We start from the raw sequence: 18,672 nt of genomic DNA on the forward strand, positions 1-18,672 counted from the left end.
ACACCTTTTTTTTCATGTTTCTGGGATAAATCCAGCAATCCAACCTCACTGTACCAGGACCTATATGTTGTGTGGGCCGCTGAAGAGGAGGTACTGCTGGCCCACCACCACCAGAGGGCGCCCTGCCTGGAGTGCGGGCTCCAGGCACCAGAGGGCGCCGCCGCCTCACGTGAGCAGCTACGGTGACAGCTGTCACCCATCACCTGAGACAGCTGACGGCAATCATCTGTGGGGTATATCAGCAGGACGGCATCTCCACCTCATTGCCGAGATATCGTTTCTACCTACGAGGTAACGTATCAAAGCTGACGGAGTGTATCCTTTTGGATTAGTGTATAGCTTGTGGATTACTGTTCCAACGAGAGGTGGAGGTAACTTCCCTGCTGTTCGGAGTCCTGGGTGCAAACGCGCCGCCATCTAACTGTCCTTTGTTCCTCGCCAGCAGTACCAGGTCCGACACGCGGAGGCAGTGGCCACCTGGGAGTTCGGGACTTGGCGGCTCCAGTATTCCCGGGGTCCTGTGGCGGAGGAAGCCGTGTGGTTCGGGTCTTACCTTGGAGAGGCATCTCCTATCTTCGAGCCTGCCCACACGACACTTTTGTGAATTGACTGTTGTCCATTTCGTGATTGGTTGTATTCGTTGTGCACGTTCACAACAGTAAAGCCTTGTTATTTGACTTTCTCCATTGTCCGTTCATTTGCGCCCCCTGTTGTGGGTCCGTGTACTGACACTTTCCCAACACTATACAAATGTATGGTGGCCATTCAGTGTGGCAGCTGTAGCCAGGTAGGGGTCACTGAAATATAACACAGGGGTCAACATTAAAAAATGCCTCAACATTTAAAAACTACACCACATTATTTCTCTGAGCATAAACAATCCAAAAAAGTATAGTTTGGACTATCTATGACTGAATGTTCTGGAGTTATGGTAGAAAAACAGCAAAAATCAGTCAGTTTGTTCAGGGGTCAAAAATTAAAGTTGTTACAATTTTGCAAAAATGTGATGTGAATTATTGGTTGAGCAAATAGGAATATAAATGGAATAGTTCTGACTGTGTTGAATGTCTGGTCTCCAAAGTAAAGGTCAAACAAGGTCGACGCCCATTGGATTCTGTGACATATGTTACCCTGTAACATGATAACTAAGCATGACACACGATGCAAACTATTCCTTTTTGGAATCATTATGATCAGACAAATGGTATAGTTTTCAGTATGACTGGAGCATTTTTAAATATTGTCCTGGATGGCCACCATACATTTTTAGGAGAGGTCACAGTTCATTGAGGCTGGATTGTAAGTGTTTAGTCCCTTTAAGAGGCACCAAAAACCTGCTTGGCCCGAGGATGTCTGGTATGATGACTCTGACAAAAATCAGCATGTGATGTGAAAAGTAACTACGGGTTTGGTTAGTAGGTTTTGGCTCAGATTTGTGCAAGAGCTCTACAGCATGTGCCACGCAAACGGTTCATGGGGATTACATGTTACATGAAGCCACGTCTAAAAAACAAATAAATAAATCATTTAAATAGAACAAAACCTGCATGTCCAGATGCAGCGCTCTCATAGTGACATTAAATATTAATAGGCTTTGTAATTTGGGCTTCAGAATATTTGCCACTTTCTGCTCTTCATGGCCTCTGGCTGGTGCTTTATTAAATCCCCGCGGAGCATTTGGAAGCTGGTCGGAACGCAGAGCTGGAGTCCAACAGCTGTGAGCAAAGGAAAACCAGGGCACATGAAACCCACATCGGTGCGTTCAGATCAAGCGCACGCTCCGCTCGCCGTGCAGCGGAACAATCAGGAAGTTAACAAAACCTTCAAATGCATTTTGTTTTTCTCCAGGATAAAGTGGTGATGTCACTGTTATCCCACAATGCACTGCACAACAGAAATTTTCATGAACACAGTTTATAACGGGAAAACAACACATTGGTACCGGTATCAGTATTCTTTTAGTCAGTTTGGGATCTGTAGAAACGGCGTCGACTGATTACTTAACGCTAAATCGTTGCAGGCTTGAGATATTTGGGATTCAAGCTCATCTGACATCTTGTGTGAATTCAGAGGGTGCGACTAATCCTTCAGGATGACCCGCTGTTAAGACAAAGGAGCGTCAGTTATGGGACTCGAGTAGGGATGGATCAGTTCTGTGCTGGGTGGTTGTCATCCAGGACTCGGGCTGGTTCTGTGGTGTGGATGCGGAGATGCTCCCAGACTGGACTTGTGGGGTTTAGACCAGGTAGCTCAGTGGGATAAGAGATGGGCTACCAACATGTAGACCTGGGTTCAATTCCCAGTCAGGCTTCCTGTCTGTGTCCTTTGACAAGTCATTGTCTCAGTCAGAGGTACTGGCCTTGACTTGGGAAGTAACCTGCTGTTAACTGGTGTCCCAGCTGAGGTCACTCATAGACCTTCATCCACTTCTACATTTTTAGCACAAAACATAATCGGATACCCGATCGCAGCCTGATATTGGGTGAAAATATGGGTAAAAGTAGCGCTGTTGAACATTTTGACAATCTGAACATTTTTTGGACATGTTCAAAAGATTTCAGGATACAGCACGGGGTCGGGGGAGCTAACATTTTGTAGGTGGACCTCTGGGACTGTCAGAAGCCTCCTTCTGATCATCTTCTGCAACATAAATCCCATGAAGAGCAGTCGCGCTCCTCAACAGAAAGGTACAGTTGAGCATTGTGGAAAAGTCTGGTAATAACGTAATAACCACATGTAATAACACAGGAGTAGCACATAGACTGTATTAAGAACTCATGCAGTGGGACTCGTCCTGGACTCAGTTGTATTCAGTGATACTGGGTCTTTCTGTATAACGGTGAGAAATACAAATTTTGCCTGAAAGTTTAATAAATCAGGTGTCAATTCTTCAATTTTAGAATTGAGATGCAAACTGGAGCCAGAAATGTGCAGTGGAGGTCCTTTCAGATTTTGTCAGTTTGCATGATTCCACAAACGTGGAACAATAATCAAATAATGAATCGATCAACACGATGCTCTTGTAAAACGTGGTGGTTGCCATCCAGGACACAAGGTGGTTCTGTCATGTGCAGTGTGGTTAGAACTCCAGACCTGACCTGAGGTTCTTGTACTCTGTGTCTTCCACCATCACACCAACCACCTGCACGTCCTTCCTCAGCATCTAGTTTTCCTCTTCTGCTGCTGTCTCTGGACACTTTCTCTCCTCCTCCTCTTCTTCTTCTTCTTCACCCTGCAGTAGCCAAGTTACCACCAGCACCCTGTTGGACAGCGGCACCAGTGGCGGTCAGTGTTCACCCGGGCCTCCACCAATCCAATATGGAAATTTGATTACTACTCTGCATCTTCATGTTGGCTTGTTTTACAGAGGATGCTCTTTCTGACACGACCCTCCACATTTATCCGGGCTTGGGACCGGCACTCAGCCACATGGGCTGTGCAGCCAGGACACTCTGAGTTCTTGAAAAACGTGGGATAATTCAGCCAAAATGAGTGTTTCTGCAGCATCTTTAAATGGGATTTTTCTTTTTAATCCTGCTGAAGAGTTTTGCACAGAACCGTCTCTGCGAGCATGAGAGCAGGACCTGGTGTTTTCTTCTGCAAAGCGGTTGACAACATCGCAGGTTGTGAGGAAGACACTTGATTTGTGATCATCGTGTGAATAATTCAGCTCGGCATTAAGTGAAAGCCTCTGAGAAGAGGCAGAAAAGGATCCATGCTGCGATTTTATTACCCCCTCTGGCAGCCAATCTAACAGGATTCAACGACCTTTGACTTCAAGCTGATAAAAGTTTTAAAAGATAACTCATCTCCTCAGCTCCAGGGTTTTTTTTTTTTTTTTACCTCCACCAGGGAGGTCATGTTTCTTGCCTGTGCAGTTATTGAGTTGATTAAATTTAAAAGTTCAATAAACTGAATTTAGTGAAACTTAAAAATTGTCAGATGTGGAATATAAGTCATTTAATTTGGGCAAAACTGAGCAACAAATGCGTCAGAGTCAGAGTCAGGATTAGGTTGGTTTCTAGATAACAAAGGGCCCTATTTGACAATCTACAGCACGCACTTGTGCATGTAGCACAAGTGATTTTGGGGTATGTAATGTGCAGAGTGCCAAGGGGTTGTATTTAGTCACTGAAGTTTTGGCTCAGAGGTGCAATGTTGAGAAATGGAGGTGTACTTTCACCAAAATATAAATTAAACCAATCAGATCCTCTCAACACTGCAAACAATCTTTGTTTCAATTAGGTAGATGACTATCACTGCTACGGACTAGAAGAAAGGATTTGTTGTCCCACTCTGGAAAGGAAAGGGCAATCACCTGGATTACTACAGAGGTGTTACACTGCTCTGTGTGCCAGGAAAGGTGCATGCAAGGATTTAGTCTTATTTGTCTGCTGGAACCTGCTTTGCACCCAAGAAGCCATCCGGCTGCCCATAACCACTGATCACATCACAGCCAGCTGACACTCAGGTACTGCGAGTGCTGTACGGACTGGGGGCAGAATCTTCGACCTCTTCTCAGTGAATTCTGACATTCCTCAGGGATGTGTTCTGGCTCCTACGCTGTTCAGGCACTTGCATGGACGGGATGTTGAGCAGGGTTTGTGGAAACCAGCGCTGAGGTGCTTTGGTTGGCAAGGAAAGTCTACTGACATCACCTTCTTGGATGATGCAACTGCAGCATTGAGAAGATGAGTGAAGAATTGGGATGTCTGGGTTTGTAATAGTCCTGGATCAATCAATCAATCAATCAACTTTTTTCTTATATAGCGCCAAATCACAACAAACAGTTGCCCCAAGGCGCTCCATATTGTAAGGCAAGGCCATACAATAATTATGAAAAACCCCAATGGTCAAAACGACCCCCTATCAAGACTAAGATCCAGAAATCAGAAGCGCGTCTCTGCAAGTTCAACACTTTCACCACATGCAGATATCCACTTATGTCAGTAACGTTCATGTCTCCGGGTCCTCGGCTTTGGAGATCCAGAGATGCCTGTGAAGATCTTATGGAGTCCTGAGGTCAAAGGTGTTTGGTGATGCTGTTGTCTTTGCAGGAGAATGAAAGTCCAAGTCTTTTGGGTTCTGCTGCCTGCTGTCTTTCTCTGACCTGCATGTCTTAACTCTCACATGTTGTCATATTTTCCTCAATCCATTTAATTGCTTCCAGTTTTTGCTGCATGTCGCGTTCTGTCTAGATATCAATCATGAGACCAACATGTGACAGTTTTAATATTATCTGTGTGGATAAAGGTCCACTTACAAGGAAATATTCAGCCAAAGAACACCACAGCGACCAGTGGGTTTGGAACATCCACACAGTGTCATCAATCATTTGCAGCCAATCAGACACGAGCAGTGCAGCAGCGCTGCCCCTAGAGTCCGATTAGGTCGGGTTGGTGTGACACGTCAAACTGAGACCAGAAAATTAAACTGGAACGGAAATGAGAACTCAGTTCTGCTTTGGAGTATCAAAAACATACAGCACAGCAGGCGTTTAAAACCACAGTGAAATAACCGCTCTGAGCTCGTCAGCAACTCAGATAAGAGCTAATAAGAAGACAGAAGTGTGTTACAGAAAACGTGTTTTCACGGTTTGTAGAAATGGGGCAGGGTAACACACATTTATACTTCTGCCTGCTCTTTTTCTAACAATGTGAAGATGTAAATAATGTGAATGTGGTTGACTTTTCTAATGACACATGTTTGAAATTTTGTTTGATTTTTTTTAAATGATTGTTGTATATGTGTAAAAATGAATGGGCATTTTCACAAAAAGATCCAGTGGTAATATTGTTTTGGTTTTTTTTGCAAAGTGTTCTACAGATAGTATCTGTGTTTTTTCTTTTTTCTTCCTCTTCTTTTTTTGGTGGGGGAGGCAAAATCATCCAGAGGCAGTATGAGATTTTTTATTTTCTATTTTTTCTTATTCTTTCTTTTTTCTTATTCTAATTCGTTTTGTTCCTTATTTTTATTCTTTTTTTTCTTTTGCCAAAATGATCCAGAGGTGCCATCTGTTTAAAAAATGCACTACATTTAAAAAAAATTAATTCTGTTTGTTGTACAGCAAGAGAACCTCAATATTTACGCAATTCATGCCCTCCCCAAAACGAAAAACTAAAACTAAAAAGAAAACGCTAAAAACAATGACATTTCATTAACAGACACTCTGTGGCACTTTACGTTCAGTCAGTGGCTCATTCTGTATAATTACCAGTGTAAGTAAGACCCTTCGGCTGCTCTCGTTTGCACTCGGGGTCGCCACAGCAAATCCAAGGTGGATCTGCATGTTGAATTGGCACAGGTTTTACGCCGGATGCTCTTCCTGACGCAACTCCACATTACATGGAGAAATGTGGCAGGGGTGGGATTTGAACCCGGAGCCTTCTAAACTGAAAGCAAGTGCATTAACCACTTGGCCACCAGTGTAATAAATGAATAATAGAATAAAACAGTGGTTTGAGTGAGTGTTACAAACTGTGTGTGTGTATGTGCCTGCAGACGTGTGCAGTGCAGATGACACCACGTACCATCTATTTATGCTGAGTGAGCCGGTGTTCCAAAATTATTTAACACGTAGAGAATGATGAGGATCAGGCAGCTGTTGGAGATGAAGATGGACCTGTAGAGGAGCATCATGATCTTCTGCTTGTATTTCTGGCTGTGTGACGAGTCCCTTAAAGGTCTGCTCATCAACACGCAGCCTCACCACTTCATTAAATAATGCACTCATATCCTGCTTTCTCATATCACATTATTCATTAACAACAACAAAAAAATGGTCTCCTGCAAACCGCCAACAGCTCGGAGTCTCAGACTCCATCGAAAACTGAAACCTGGAGGAATTAAAGTATCAACCTCTCAGCTCGTACAGAAGTATTTTATCTCAGCATCAGATTCACCATCAAATTAATCTGTAAAACATCAGAACCATGGATTGAACCCGTTTCGACAACCTTCTCCAGCCGCTGCGTGCGTGTGCCTCAGTTACAGGCCCCGCCTCTGGAAGGGAGCTGGGTAAGAGAATACGACCGCAGGTCATCACATTTAATAGTATGAGTCATCATTAACACTTGGCAACAGCCATCGATCCGCTGTAAGTAAAACGAATCCGCCAAAACAAGCCTCAGCTGGCAGTTAAGTGCTCCATCAGATAACACAGAGCCATAACTCACTGGCGGCGGGACCGGGCCGCCGTCGCTTTCCCGATCCCACAGAAGTTTCTGATCGTTGTCCGCGTCCTTCCTGCTCCGCGTCCTCTCAGCAGACCGTTTATTATCCGCTGACCCGTGACCGCGGCTCTTTAATCAGCAGCCTACACACAGGGCCAGAGTCTGAGCTCGGAGCCCCAAACCCAGCTCAGCCTGACTCAGGAGTTCAGAAATTTTATGAGCGAAAAGTTCAACCAAACTGATGAATAAAGAAGACAAGAAAACACTTTTGGCTCCACCTTCACCAAATCCTTTAGATTAGGAGTCTGGGAACCAGAACAAGCGACCTCCAGGTCAGTCTGGGTTGATGTGACAGCAGAAAAGGCAAAAATCACTTTAACGGGATCAAATTCAGCTGAGCTACGTTTGTGTTTTCAGAGCAGGAAGCCGAGCGGATCAGCAGCTGACAACATGTAGACATGGGTTCAAATCTCACTCACACTACTGGTCTGTGGCTTTGGACAAGACACACAGTCTACATTGTCCCAGTCCACCCAGCTGCATATGGGTATCAACCTCTGCTGGGGAAGTAACCTCCGGTGGACTGGCACCCGAGCTCGGGGAGTCGTAGAGTCTCGTCCACTTCGTGCTGTCTGAGTGCAGAGATTTGTAGAGCAGAACCCATCTGTTGGATAAACAGTCCATTATCTAAACCAGGGTTCAGCAGGGGTGGTGGCAAGTGGTTACGTGCACTCGTTTCCCGTGTGGAAGGTTCCTGGTTCAAGCCCACCCCAGTCTGGTCTCCCGAGGAGCAGGAGAGAAACGAGGTCCACGAACGTCACAAACCTGCCAGCGGTAAAGTGTTCGTTGCTTATTGTCCCTGAGCTGTGAATCTGTAAAACACAATGTGCACATGTTCTGTGCACGGCCCCGCAGGGGATGCTGTGCACCGTCAAAGAAAGCGGTTACCATGGCAACTGGCAGCCCCTCCCTATAAAAGCTTTAATTGATAGCAGCAGAGAATTAAGCATCACACCCGAATCACTCGGTGCCACAATAAACCTGTGTGCACGCGCACGTGCACTCCAGTCAAATATCTGCACACGTCACGACACAGTAACACACTTACACTTACTGCATGTTCTCTGCACCTCTACGCCGAAAAAAACAAAGTCTCATCGAGGCCACTGGTCGGGTTCAGTCCACCCGAAGTCTCTTCAAGGTCAATGAGGTCAGGTTCTGTCCACTCCAAAAGGTCCACAATCAACAGGTCGCTGTCCACAAATACACTCTTCATGACCACCAGGTGCAGATATTCTCTGGATCTGGACCAAAGCACACCTATGGGACCCTCAACTTTCACTCTTGATCCCGACCATGACTTTGATCCTCATCACTCTCACTTGTTTCTGACTGCTTACCTGTGATCCTGATCACTCATCTTTGCTCAGTATTAGTGAACAGCAAGGTTGGGTAGGATTACTTTGAAAGAATACATGTGGATTACATGTATGTATGTACATAGATTTGGATTACTTGTAATCTGATTACTTTTGGATTACATTTCAAAGTAATCCTACCCAACCCTGGTGAACAGAATCAGGATCAGTCATCTTTGATACTTTGATGATCACTAATTTTTGACCACATTCCTGACCTTTCATTCTGATCTCTTATTCATGACCATGCTCCTGGCTTTTAATCCTTATCTCTGACCTTTGACCCTCACCCCTGCCTTTAAAGTTTATCATCTTGATCATTCGTCTTTGATCACGCTCCTGATCGCTGACCCCGGCCTTAAAGGAGAACTGCATAGGTGTTTTTTGTTTGTTTCCATTCTTCTCTACAGAGCTCCCCCTACAGCCTGGGAGTACATATGTCACAAAACAGTTATAAAAACTCACTGTTGGCCCTCCTGCCCGCTTTGCATGTGAATTTGTTTTTATGCAATCAGTGGAATCATGTCATTAAACTAACAACCCACAGAACCCACTGTGTGTGTGTGTGTGTGTGTTGTTGTTGTCGTGGCGTAAAGCAGTTCGTGTTTCTCACGAGACCCGAGACTCTCGTTCACACGAGCATTCTCCCCAAAACGTCATTTAACAATCCACATTATTCCCAAACTGTCAAATTAAGGTCAAAATGTTGCATTGTTCTCCTTTAATTTTGATCTATGACCTTCTTGATCATGCTTGTGACCTTTGATCCTGAACACTGACCTTTGGTACTGAATGATGAGAATGGAGACTGTGCTCCAACCTTCCACTAAATTTCATTAAAAGCTGTTGGTCAGTTTTTCCATAATCCCAAAAATCCATTCGATGAATAAAAGAACTGATCCCGTGAACTTCCTAACAGAAGTAAACAGACTAGTTAAAACCTTGTTTTTATGTTTTCCACAACATGATGTAACTTATATCTGTACACAGAAAACTCTGCTGAACAGCTCCTGTGAGCGCGGTGGCAGAACGGCAACACGTCTCCGGATTTTTCTCCATGAATTCTACCGTTAGTCAGGAATGTGTTCTGTCTCCTCTGTTCATCACAGGAGGACACGCTCCGTAAACCCTCACAGTCCTCCTGGAACGTGATCGAGTGTACTGATGTCAAAGTGCCGGGTGTGTACCATGTGACAACTGAAGCACAACCGTGGACACGAAGTAACAGCTCTGACGCTTCTGGAAAACCGGCAGGTTCTGTCAACGTGACGAAGCTCCACGGAAATGCAGCAGATTACCAAAGTATGTCCAAAAAATACCCCCAAAACAAAACATTTTTGAACATGTTTCAAATTCAGTCATGGCTGCAACAGTCACAGCACAATGAAAGAACAGATCCTGGTTCATCATGGTTCCCCCTCCTCGTTCATCACCCTCTGAGGATTTGGAGATTCCCGTGATGCATGTGAACGTGAGAACGGGCCGACCTGAGAGTGCTGCAGGGATTCACCGTCATCCACTCATTTCATCCAGTTTAGCCACTTTATTAGGTACACCTGCTCCACAGCCCAGTAAAGCGAGTGTGCACCGTGTCAAAGGTCAGCGCGTTCAGACACGGTCAGAGGATCATCTGGAGGCCAAACCAAGCAAATATTCAAACATCTTGAATAACATGCTATGGTAAAGACAAGACCGTGGCACGGTGCCGGAATATCCTGATTTCTATACAGTGCAGTGAGTGAACAGATAAAAGAAAGAGTCCTTCACCTCCAGCTTGTTCACACAATAACTCAAAAACTATAAATGCTGTCATCTTCTAAATCTCCAAATAAAAAGACCAAACACTGAGGATAAAATAATTAAAATATGGTTAACTTTGAAGTACCAGATAAACACAAAAAACAAGTTTATGTATCTTATTTAATCTATCAAGTTGCTGTTTGCCACCTGCTAGTCACATCTGGGAAATCTGGAGCAAGTCTGGTTGATGTTGTATGTAGCTTGAAATACACTTGTTTGTCTATTTCTCTCATTTCAAAATCTTCATCTTGGGAGCCACCAACGTGATAACGATTATACCCTAAAACAATCCCAGGCGTGTCCAACTGGTGGCAGACAGACTACATCTAATTTCAACCACAGTTGCTCCTAATTTCAACCATCCGCCTCAGACTACTGTAGGTCTGCAGGAAACCACAAACTGCTCTATGTCCGGTGGCCGCCCCAGCCTACTGTAGGATAGGCAGCCACCACAGACTATTGTAGATACAGGAGCTGCCCTAGCCTACTGTAGGTCCGGAGGAAACCCTAAACTACTCTATGTCCGGTGTCGGCAGCAGTCCAGTGTAGGTCTGGCGAATGACCCAGGCTACTGTAAGTTTGGTAACCGCTCCACCGTACTGTAGGCACAGTAACCAATCCACCCTACCGTAGACCTGGTAACTGCCCCAGTGTACTGTAGGCACAGTAACCGCTCCACCTTACTGTAGGCAAAGTAACCACTCCAGATTACTGTAGGCCCGGTAACTGCCCCAGCGTACTGTAGGTCCGGTAACCACTCCACCCTACTGTAGACCCGGTAACTGCCCCAGTGTACTGTAGGCACAGTAACCACTCCACCCTACTGTAGGCACAGTAACCACTCCAGATTACTGTAGGCCCAGTAACTGCCCCAGCGTACTGTAGGTCTGGTAACCACTCCACCCTACTGTAGACCCGGTAACTGCCCCACCGTACTGTAGGCACAGTAACCAATCCACCCTACTGTAGACCTGGTAACTGCCCCAGTGTACTGTAGGCACAGTAACCAATCCACCCTACTGTAGACCTGGTAACTGCCCCAGTGTACTGTAGGCACAGTAACCAATCCACCCTACTGTAGACCCGGTAACTGCCCCAGTGTACTGTAGGCACAGTAACCGCTCCACCCTACTGTAGGCACAGTAACCACTCCAGATTACTGTAGGCCCAGTAACTGCCCCAGCGTACTGCAGGTCCGGTAACCACTCCACCCTACTGTAGACCCGGTAACTGCCCCAGTGTACTGTAGGCACAGTAACCACTCCACCCTACTGTAGGCACAGTAACCACTCCACTTTACCGTAGGCCTGGTAACTGCCCCAGCGTACTGTAGGTCCAGTAACCACTTCACCCTTCCGTAAGCCTGGTAACTGCACCAGCGTACCCTAGGTCCGGTAACCACTCCACCCTTCTGTAGACCCGGTAACTGCCCCAGTGTACTGTAGGCCTGGTAACCACTCCAGATTACCGTAGGCCCGGTAACTGCCCCAGCGTACTGTAGGCCTGGCGAGCGCTGCTGCCTGGATGGATATTGTCTCAGAATAATCAGCCTTTAGGTTATTATTGTGTTGTGTTATTGCGGCGTCGGCTCGACTGTCTTTCCGCGGGTCGACTGATGTCCATAAACAACCTCCCAGGCTCAGTGGGAGGTTCCACATCTCCTCACCTTGCAGAGCCGGATGAGGCGGTAAAGCTCTGTCTTTCAAATGCATCCCTCATTAGGGCTGTGCCAGCTGTGGCGGGCACTGGAGGTGAGACGGAGGAGAGGACAGACGTCAGCGAGGTCGTTACTTATGTCTTCAAAAGTCAATTACACAGCAAACAGCGGCGGCGAGAATTACAGGTCCATGAAAAAACACCGGCAGAACTTCTGCAAGAAGCAAAACAACAGACATCAGTGAGCGTAGAGATGTCAGCTTTAAGATCGAGCTTCTGTTCTTCAGACACGACACCGACCATGAGGCGAACCTTAAACGGAAACACACCTTTAGAGGAAGGTGTGAGAACAAAACATGGTCTAATTGAATCATTCTCCGGCGTGCACGACGGCACCGTTGTGGGAGGACGCCTAAATTACATCAAGCAAATCTGGGGAATGGAACCCATATGGCTAATGGAGGTGGGCTATGATATTGTTTTGGAAGGCGGCGTCCTTCAGATGCTTCACAAATCTTTGCTGTGGGGAACGAACACGCACGCCACGCAGCGCTGCAGGAAGACATGCCAGGGAGAAGCCGAGCAGCCTGTGAATAATGATGGCGGTCACCTTAGTCATATATCAGCCGCTGTGCGGAGCCGAGCTGGATGAGGGTGTCAGGAGGCTGACAGATTCCTGCAGCAGTCTCAGATTTTAATCCCACAGAGGCGCCGTCTCCTCCACGCCAAGCCACCATTTAATCCCTGTTTCTTCTACTCAAATCAGGTTTTGGACACTGGACACCGTGGACACACTGTCACTGTGAACCTGGACTGATGACACAACATGCTACAGCCGCCGCCACTTCAGTGCCACTCAGAACCCACTAAAGCAGGCAGGTGGACTCATCCAATTAAAGCTTCTGCAGTGACGTCAGTGGGCCGGTCCGCTCCTCAGCTCCTCCTCTGAGGTCACCGGCCGACTTACACCAAGCTCCATATGTTTAATGACAGTTCAGCCCAGGATCAACCTGAAAAGGCGTTTTTGGTGAAAAATTCAGGGTCACTGTGGTCAAAGGTGAAACCTGTAGGTTGTCTGTTCCCATGCTCCTCCCAGGTCATAGGTCCAATTTCCCCCAAACTTTGTATATGGATGAAGATCCAGCTGGAGCTGCCCTTCATGGTTTTGTTTTGGAAAATCTTAAAGTTACTTGGGTCACAGGTCGAAACGCTGACTTTTTAATATGTCCACCAAACTTTGCACATGGAGGTGAGTTCTGGACAATTAAACAAGTTCAAAATCGATTTTAGAATCATAGATACGACTACAACAATACACAGACCCCACAGTCGATCTATACATACTATGAACTGGCCCATGTCTTGATTTTAACGTTTTAACATTTTAGCGGGACAAGGAGCTATGTACTAATGCTAACAGAGGTCATTTTAGCAGGGAGAGGAGCTACATGCTAATGCTAAGAGAGGCCATTTTAGCGGGACGAGGCGCTATGTACTAATGCTAACAGAGGTCATTTTAGCAGGGAGAGGAGCTACATGCTAATGCTAAGAGAGGCTGTTTTAGCGGGACGAGGAGCTATGTACTAATGCTAACAGAGGCCGTTTTAGCGGGACGAGGCACTATGTACTAATGCTAACAGAGGTCATTTTAGCAGGGAGAGGAGCTACATGCTAATGCTAAGAAAGGCTGTTTTAGCAGGACAAGGAGCTATGTACTAATGCTAACAGAGGCTGTTTTAGCGGGACGAGGCGCTATGTACTAATGCTAACAGAGGTCATTTTAGCAGGGAGAGGAGCTACATGCTAATGCTAACAGAGGCTGTTTTAGCGGGACAAGGCGCTATGTACTAATGCTAACAGAGGCTGTTTTAGCGGGACGAGGCGCTATGTACTAATGCTAACAGAGGTCATTTTAGCAGGGAGAGGAGCTACATGCTAATACTAAGAAAGGCTGTTTTAGCGGGATGAGGAGCTATATACTAATGCTAACAGAGGCTGTTTTAGCGGGACGAGGAGCTATGTACTAATGCTAACAGAGGCTGTTTTAGCGGGACGAGGAGCTATGTACTAATGCTAACAGAGGCTGTTTTAGCGGGATGAGGAGCTATGTACTAATGCTAACAGAGGCTGTTTTAGCGGGACGAGGCGCTATGTACTAATGCTAACAGAGGTCATTTTAGCAGGGAGAGGAGCTACATGCTAATGCTAAGAAAGGCTGTTTTAGCGGGATGAGGAGCTATGTACTAATGCTAACAGAGGCTGTTTTAGCGGGACGAGGAGCTATGTACTAATGCTAACAGAGGCTGTTTTAGCGGGACGAGGAGCTATGTACTAATGCTAACAGAGGCTGTTTTAGCGGGATGAGGAGCTATGTACTAATGCTAACAGAGGCTGTTTTAGCGGGACGAGGAGCTATGTACTAATGCTAACAGAGGCTGTTTTAGTGGGGAGAGGAGCTATGTGCTAATGCTAACGGACATTTTAAAGGACAGTTTAGCACTTGTCCAATTCAGACAACGCAGCAGCGTCTCCTTGTCTAAAGAGGACGAGCATCAAAATCTGTCTGACCTGCAATAAATCATTTAAGGAATCACAACATCCATGTGCCTAAAACTTTAGCACACTGATGTATAACTTTGTTACACACGACCTGTCCAAAACCTGATCAGCTCCACTTTGACCCCAAGGTCAATTCCTCCACATGGCGCCACTCAAATGCAGACATTTGATTTTCAAACATCCTGCTGACAAACATCATACAGCGAAAAATAGACAAAAAAAAACACTCAACTGCACCACATAATAACGGTTAAAATATTATTCAGAGTCATTGATAATCCCATAAGCACAACGTGTGGTTTTATTATGCGCCGAATTCATATTTTCACACTGAGGTCACTTCCTGTTTGTGACCAAGAAGGTGGATTATTGGTGGTTGAAAAATAACAGAATGCAGTGATATTATCAGCTGGAAGACCGGTTGGACCAGGTTCGACTCAGCGTGTAAACTCAGTGGAACATGTCTCAGCATGGGTCACACCAAGGTCACAGGATAAAAGTCAAGTTCAAATCAGAGGTCATCATGTACCACAGATATTAATATCTACAAAACTGTTGGGTGAAATCAGTGAAGCCTTTTCTAAAAACATAGTTTATACCAAGGTTATAGGTCACAGATCAAGGTCAAACCAGAGGTCACTGTCTAAAATCCATTACAATATGACTGAAACACAAATAACAATTTCAATCAAACTTGGTGGTTAAACTCGGTGGATTGTCCTGTCGCAACATGACCAAAAGGTCAAGGTCAGACCAGAGGTCACCGTCTAAATGATAATAATAACAATTTCTCAGGAGCAAGTTGAAGACTGAGAGGTGGTTTTCTGAGCAGAGCTCTGCTCTCCGGGGACAGACAGACGGACCGCTGACATCCAGGGCTCAGTCTATCTGAAAATATTGACTCTCATGAAGGACGTTATAAAATATACATTCTTGCTCCTATGCAGCCATTCAGATGACCCTCTCACACATGTAAACTTAAACGTCACATTCTGAAAATATTAAGACTCTCAGTGTGGAAAATGATCTTATTTAATATCACATTAAACGCTGCATCATCAGGTCCTTTTCCACCGCAGCAAGGAGCTCGCAGGCCATTTTAATGGGTTAGACACCTCTGTGCTTGGGACCGCCCACCTGGGACCCCGCACACCCTGGGCCCCCGCTCACCCAGGGCCCCCGCTCCCCCAGGGCCCCCGCTCCCCCAGTGCTGATTGGATGAACTCATGCAGGAGAAGAAAACAAACAGGCAGCACTTCTAAAAATGTGCAGAAGAAAATGAAACAGAATGGAAAGCAGAGAGGCAACAGATGGAGCGACGAGGAGTCACAAGCAAAGGACAAGGTCCAACCAGGATCAGAATCCTGGCAGAAGAATGAGAAAACCTGCATCAGCACAGATGGACACCTGCAGAACTGAACACACCACACAGACCCCTTTTGTTTCTTTTTTCAGCACAGCTGGCTCAGTGGTTTTGCACTGTTGCAACAAGGTCGGGGATTCGATTCCACCTGCCCCTAGTGGCCGGACTTTGTCTCACTGTAATCAGGATGTTTAAATGCAAAGGACAGATTTCATTCTATGTCTGTATAATGACAACAAAGGCCCCTCTTCTTCTTCTTAAAGAAATATAAATATTTTAATCGTGTGGGAAGCCAATACAAATGACACTTGTTTTTGCCTTCTAACTAGCGTGCTAATATCGGATGCTAGCAGTAGCAAGCAAGCAAACGTTTGTGATGCCATGTATCCAGCATTTAAATTTCTTGCTCAATATAACTAATTCCTGTTAATGTTTGCAAAATCTGGGCAGTAGATCGATTTCACACAGAGGTAAATTTGAGTGTATTTTGTACTGTGACGGGTCAACAGACCAAAGTCTTCGGGACTCCACACTGGGACACGCTGACTCGCCCGTTGGGTCACTATATACTTTTCATAAGTTTCCAGACTGATGTCAGAATTCCCTCCAAATAGTCTTGTCTTAGTGGAAACTCACAGTGATGTCTGCAGCAAAATATGATATTTATAGTTTTACAAATTTACAATACGATTGTTAGGATTTTGCATTTGTTTCATTTGAAAGGTGGAAATTTGCAACGTCTATTTGAATTCATCCAAGATTTGGACAAAAAATGTCATTTTTCTTTGTCTCATATTGTTGTTCTGAAAACCTGGTGACAAATCCTGCAGATTAATATCAGAACAACCAGACAGGACCAGGACCAGCAACCAAGCAGGACCAACAACTAGGCAGGACCAGGACCAGCAACTAGACTGGACCAGGACCAGGGAAGCACCTGGGAACTCTGAATTCACATTGAACCAAAGTGGGACTCAAATCCTAAGGAGGACTACAAACTATCTTTGTTACTGAAATAATCCAACAATTATTTTTGATTGTTTGATTTTTGATTGACAAAATAATACAAACTGGTGAGAAAAAAATTCCAGCTCCACCCCAAGATGATTAAAATGGTCTCATTTGATCAAACTAATAGCCAATAATGTAAATATTCTTTTAATAATTGGGGCCAAAAAAATGCCAGATTAAAGCCATAAATGCTCATGTTGACAAGCAGAAACCACAATAAAAATCATACTTTTAATAAATGCTAATTAATGTTTTATTAGGAAACTTGTAGATCTGTTTGTTTTTGAGGCGCAGATTGATCCGGTGGGTTTGCGTTATTATAGTTTCACTTCATCATCATTTTAATTCTTCCACGCGTGGCTGTAAGAAAGAGATCTGAACCCATAACTGTGCAAACACACCGACACACACAGACTGCAGGAAGAAACAAGTTTGCTCCCATCAGGTGCCACAAACAGAAGCCCGGACCGCACGTGTACCTGCTCGGCATCCTCCACGGGACACGGCGCTATCCTTCCATCGTGACGCGCACGGAGCGCACGGAGCGCACGGAGCGCAGCAGGAACCGTCTCCGCATCTCCCTCTGGCGGGTGGAAGAGAGGAGGAGCAGCGGCAGGAGTGCAGGAGGAAGGAGCTCCAAACCAAAGTGAGAAATCAGTGCGCAAACCGAACCGGTTCTCTCAGTCCACACCGGGAACGGACCGAAGTGCGCGCGGAGAGCATCAGCGCGCACTCCTGCAGCGCGGAGGACCAGACACGTGCACGGCGGCGCAGGCGCTCCAGACTGACTCCAGGAGGAGGCTCAGCAGGACACAGGGGCGTGTTTCAGCAGGAGGAGGAGGAGGAGGAGGTGCAAAGATGCGCCGCACACACAGTGGAATCAAAGTTTCCAAAATAACAAAAGAGCCAAGTCTCTCTCTCGCTCTCTCTCTCTCTCTTTCATTTCAGTGGAGCTTTATTTAAATAGGAAACATACATTTACATTGTCAAAGAAAGTGCTGCATAGAGCAAAAAATAAAAAAAAACAGAAGGTGTACATACAGTTAATATTCTACAGTAAATAAATGTGCAAACAGGAGATTTGGGATTGAAATAATAGCAAAAAATGTGTTTTCTGTGTAAAAATATATAAAATGTGTTATACATACATTTTAGGTTTACGGTGGTTTATGTCCGTTGCTGCTTCTTTTCTTGCTGCAGCAGCTCACTAACCTTGTTGCTGTGTTTGCACATTGTTCTACATCAACCAACAGATCTCTAGTGCTCCACAATTACACCTGAATATCTTAGGCAAATATGTCATGACACAATGACTAATATTGTAATTATAAATTTCTATCTCGTGACATCACTTCCTAATTATGTCTTCATATCTCCAGGTTCCCAAATAGTCTCAAACTTACAGTTTAGTATTGCATGAGAGGAGCAGCCAGTCTTCACTATGAGCATGTGATCTCAGAAGTGAAGCAGAGTAGGTCCTGATTAGTACAACCCCAGGTCAGAAAGAGTTGGGACAGTATAGATAATCTGGCTGAGGACATTCAGGCCAGTGCAGTACAGCTGCGGGGACAGATGGTCACCCTAGAGTTCGCCTGTCGTGTACTAGTCTGTTACTCGTTTCACAGTCCTAGAGTTCACAAGTAGTGTTCTAGTCCACAGTCATATTAAGTTCCTGAGGAAGCCCGTGGACGTG

The 18,672-nt window shown here is 45.4% G+C and overlaps 1 protein-coding gene across 1 annotated transcript in view; it reads right to left on the reverse strand.

Annotated features, from left to right (window-relative positions):
- Positions 1-17,748, reverse strand: part of LOC117503381 (heparan sulfate glucosamine 3-O-sulfotransferase 5) — a 68,054-nt gene extending 50,306 nt beyond the window's left edge. Inside the window, exon 1 of the mRNA XM_034162594.1 lies at positions 17,459-17,748. The gene's annotated coding sequence lies outside the window, so the exon portion shown is untranslated. The remainder of the gene's footprint in view (positions 1-17,458) is intronic.
- Positions 17,749-18,672: the final 924 nt, after the last annotated feature.

This window comes from Thalassophryne amazonica, chromosome 21 (genome assembly GCF_902500255.1).
Source record: "Thalassophryne amazonica chromosome 21, fThaAma1.1, whole genome shotgun sequence".
NCBI lineage: Eukaryota > Metazoa > Chordata > Actinopteri > Batrachoidiformes > Batrachoididae > Thalassophryne > Thalassophryne amazonica.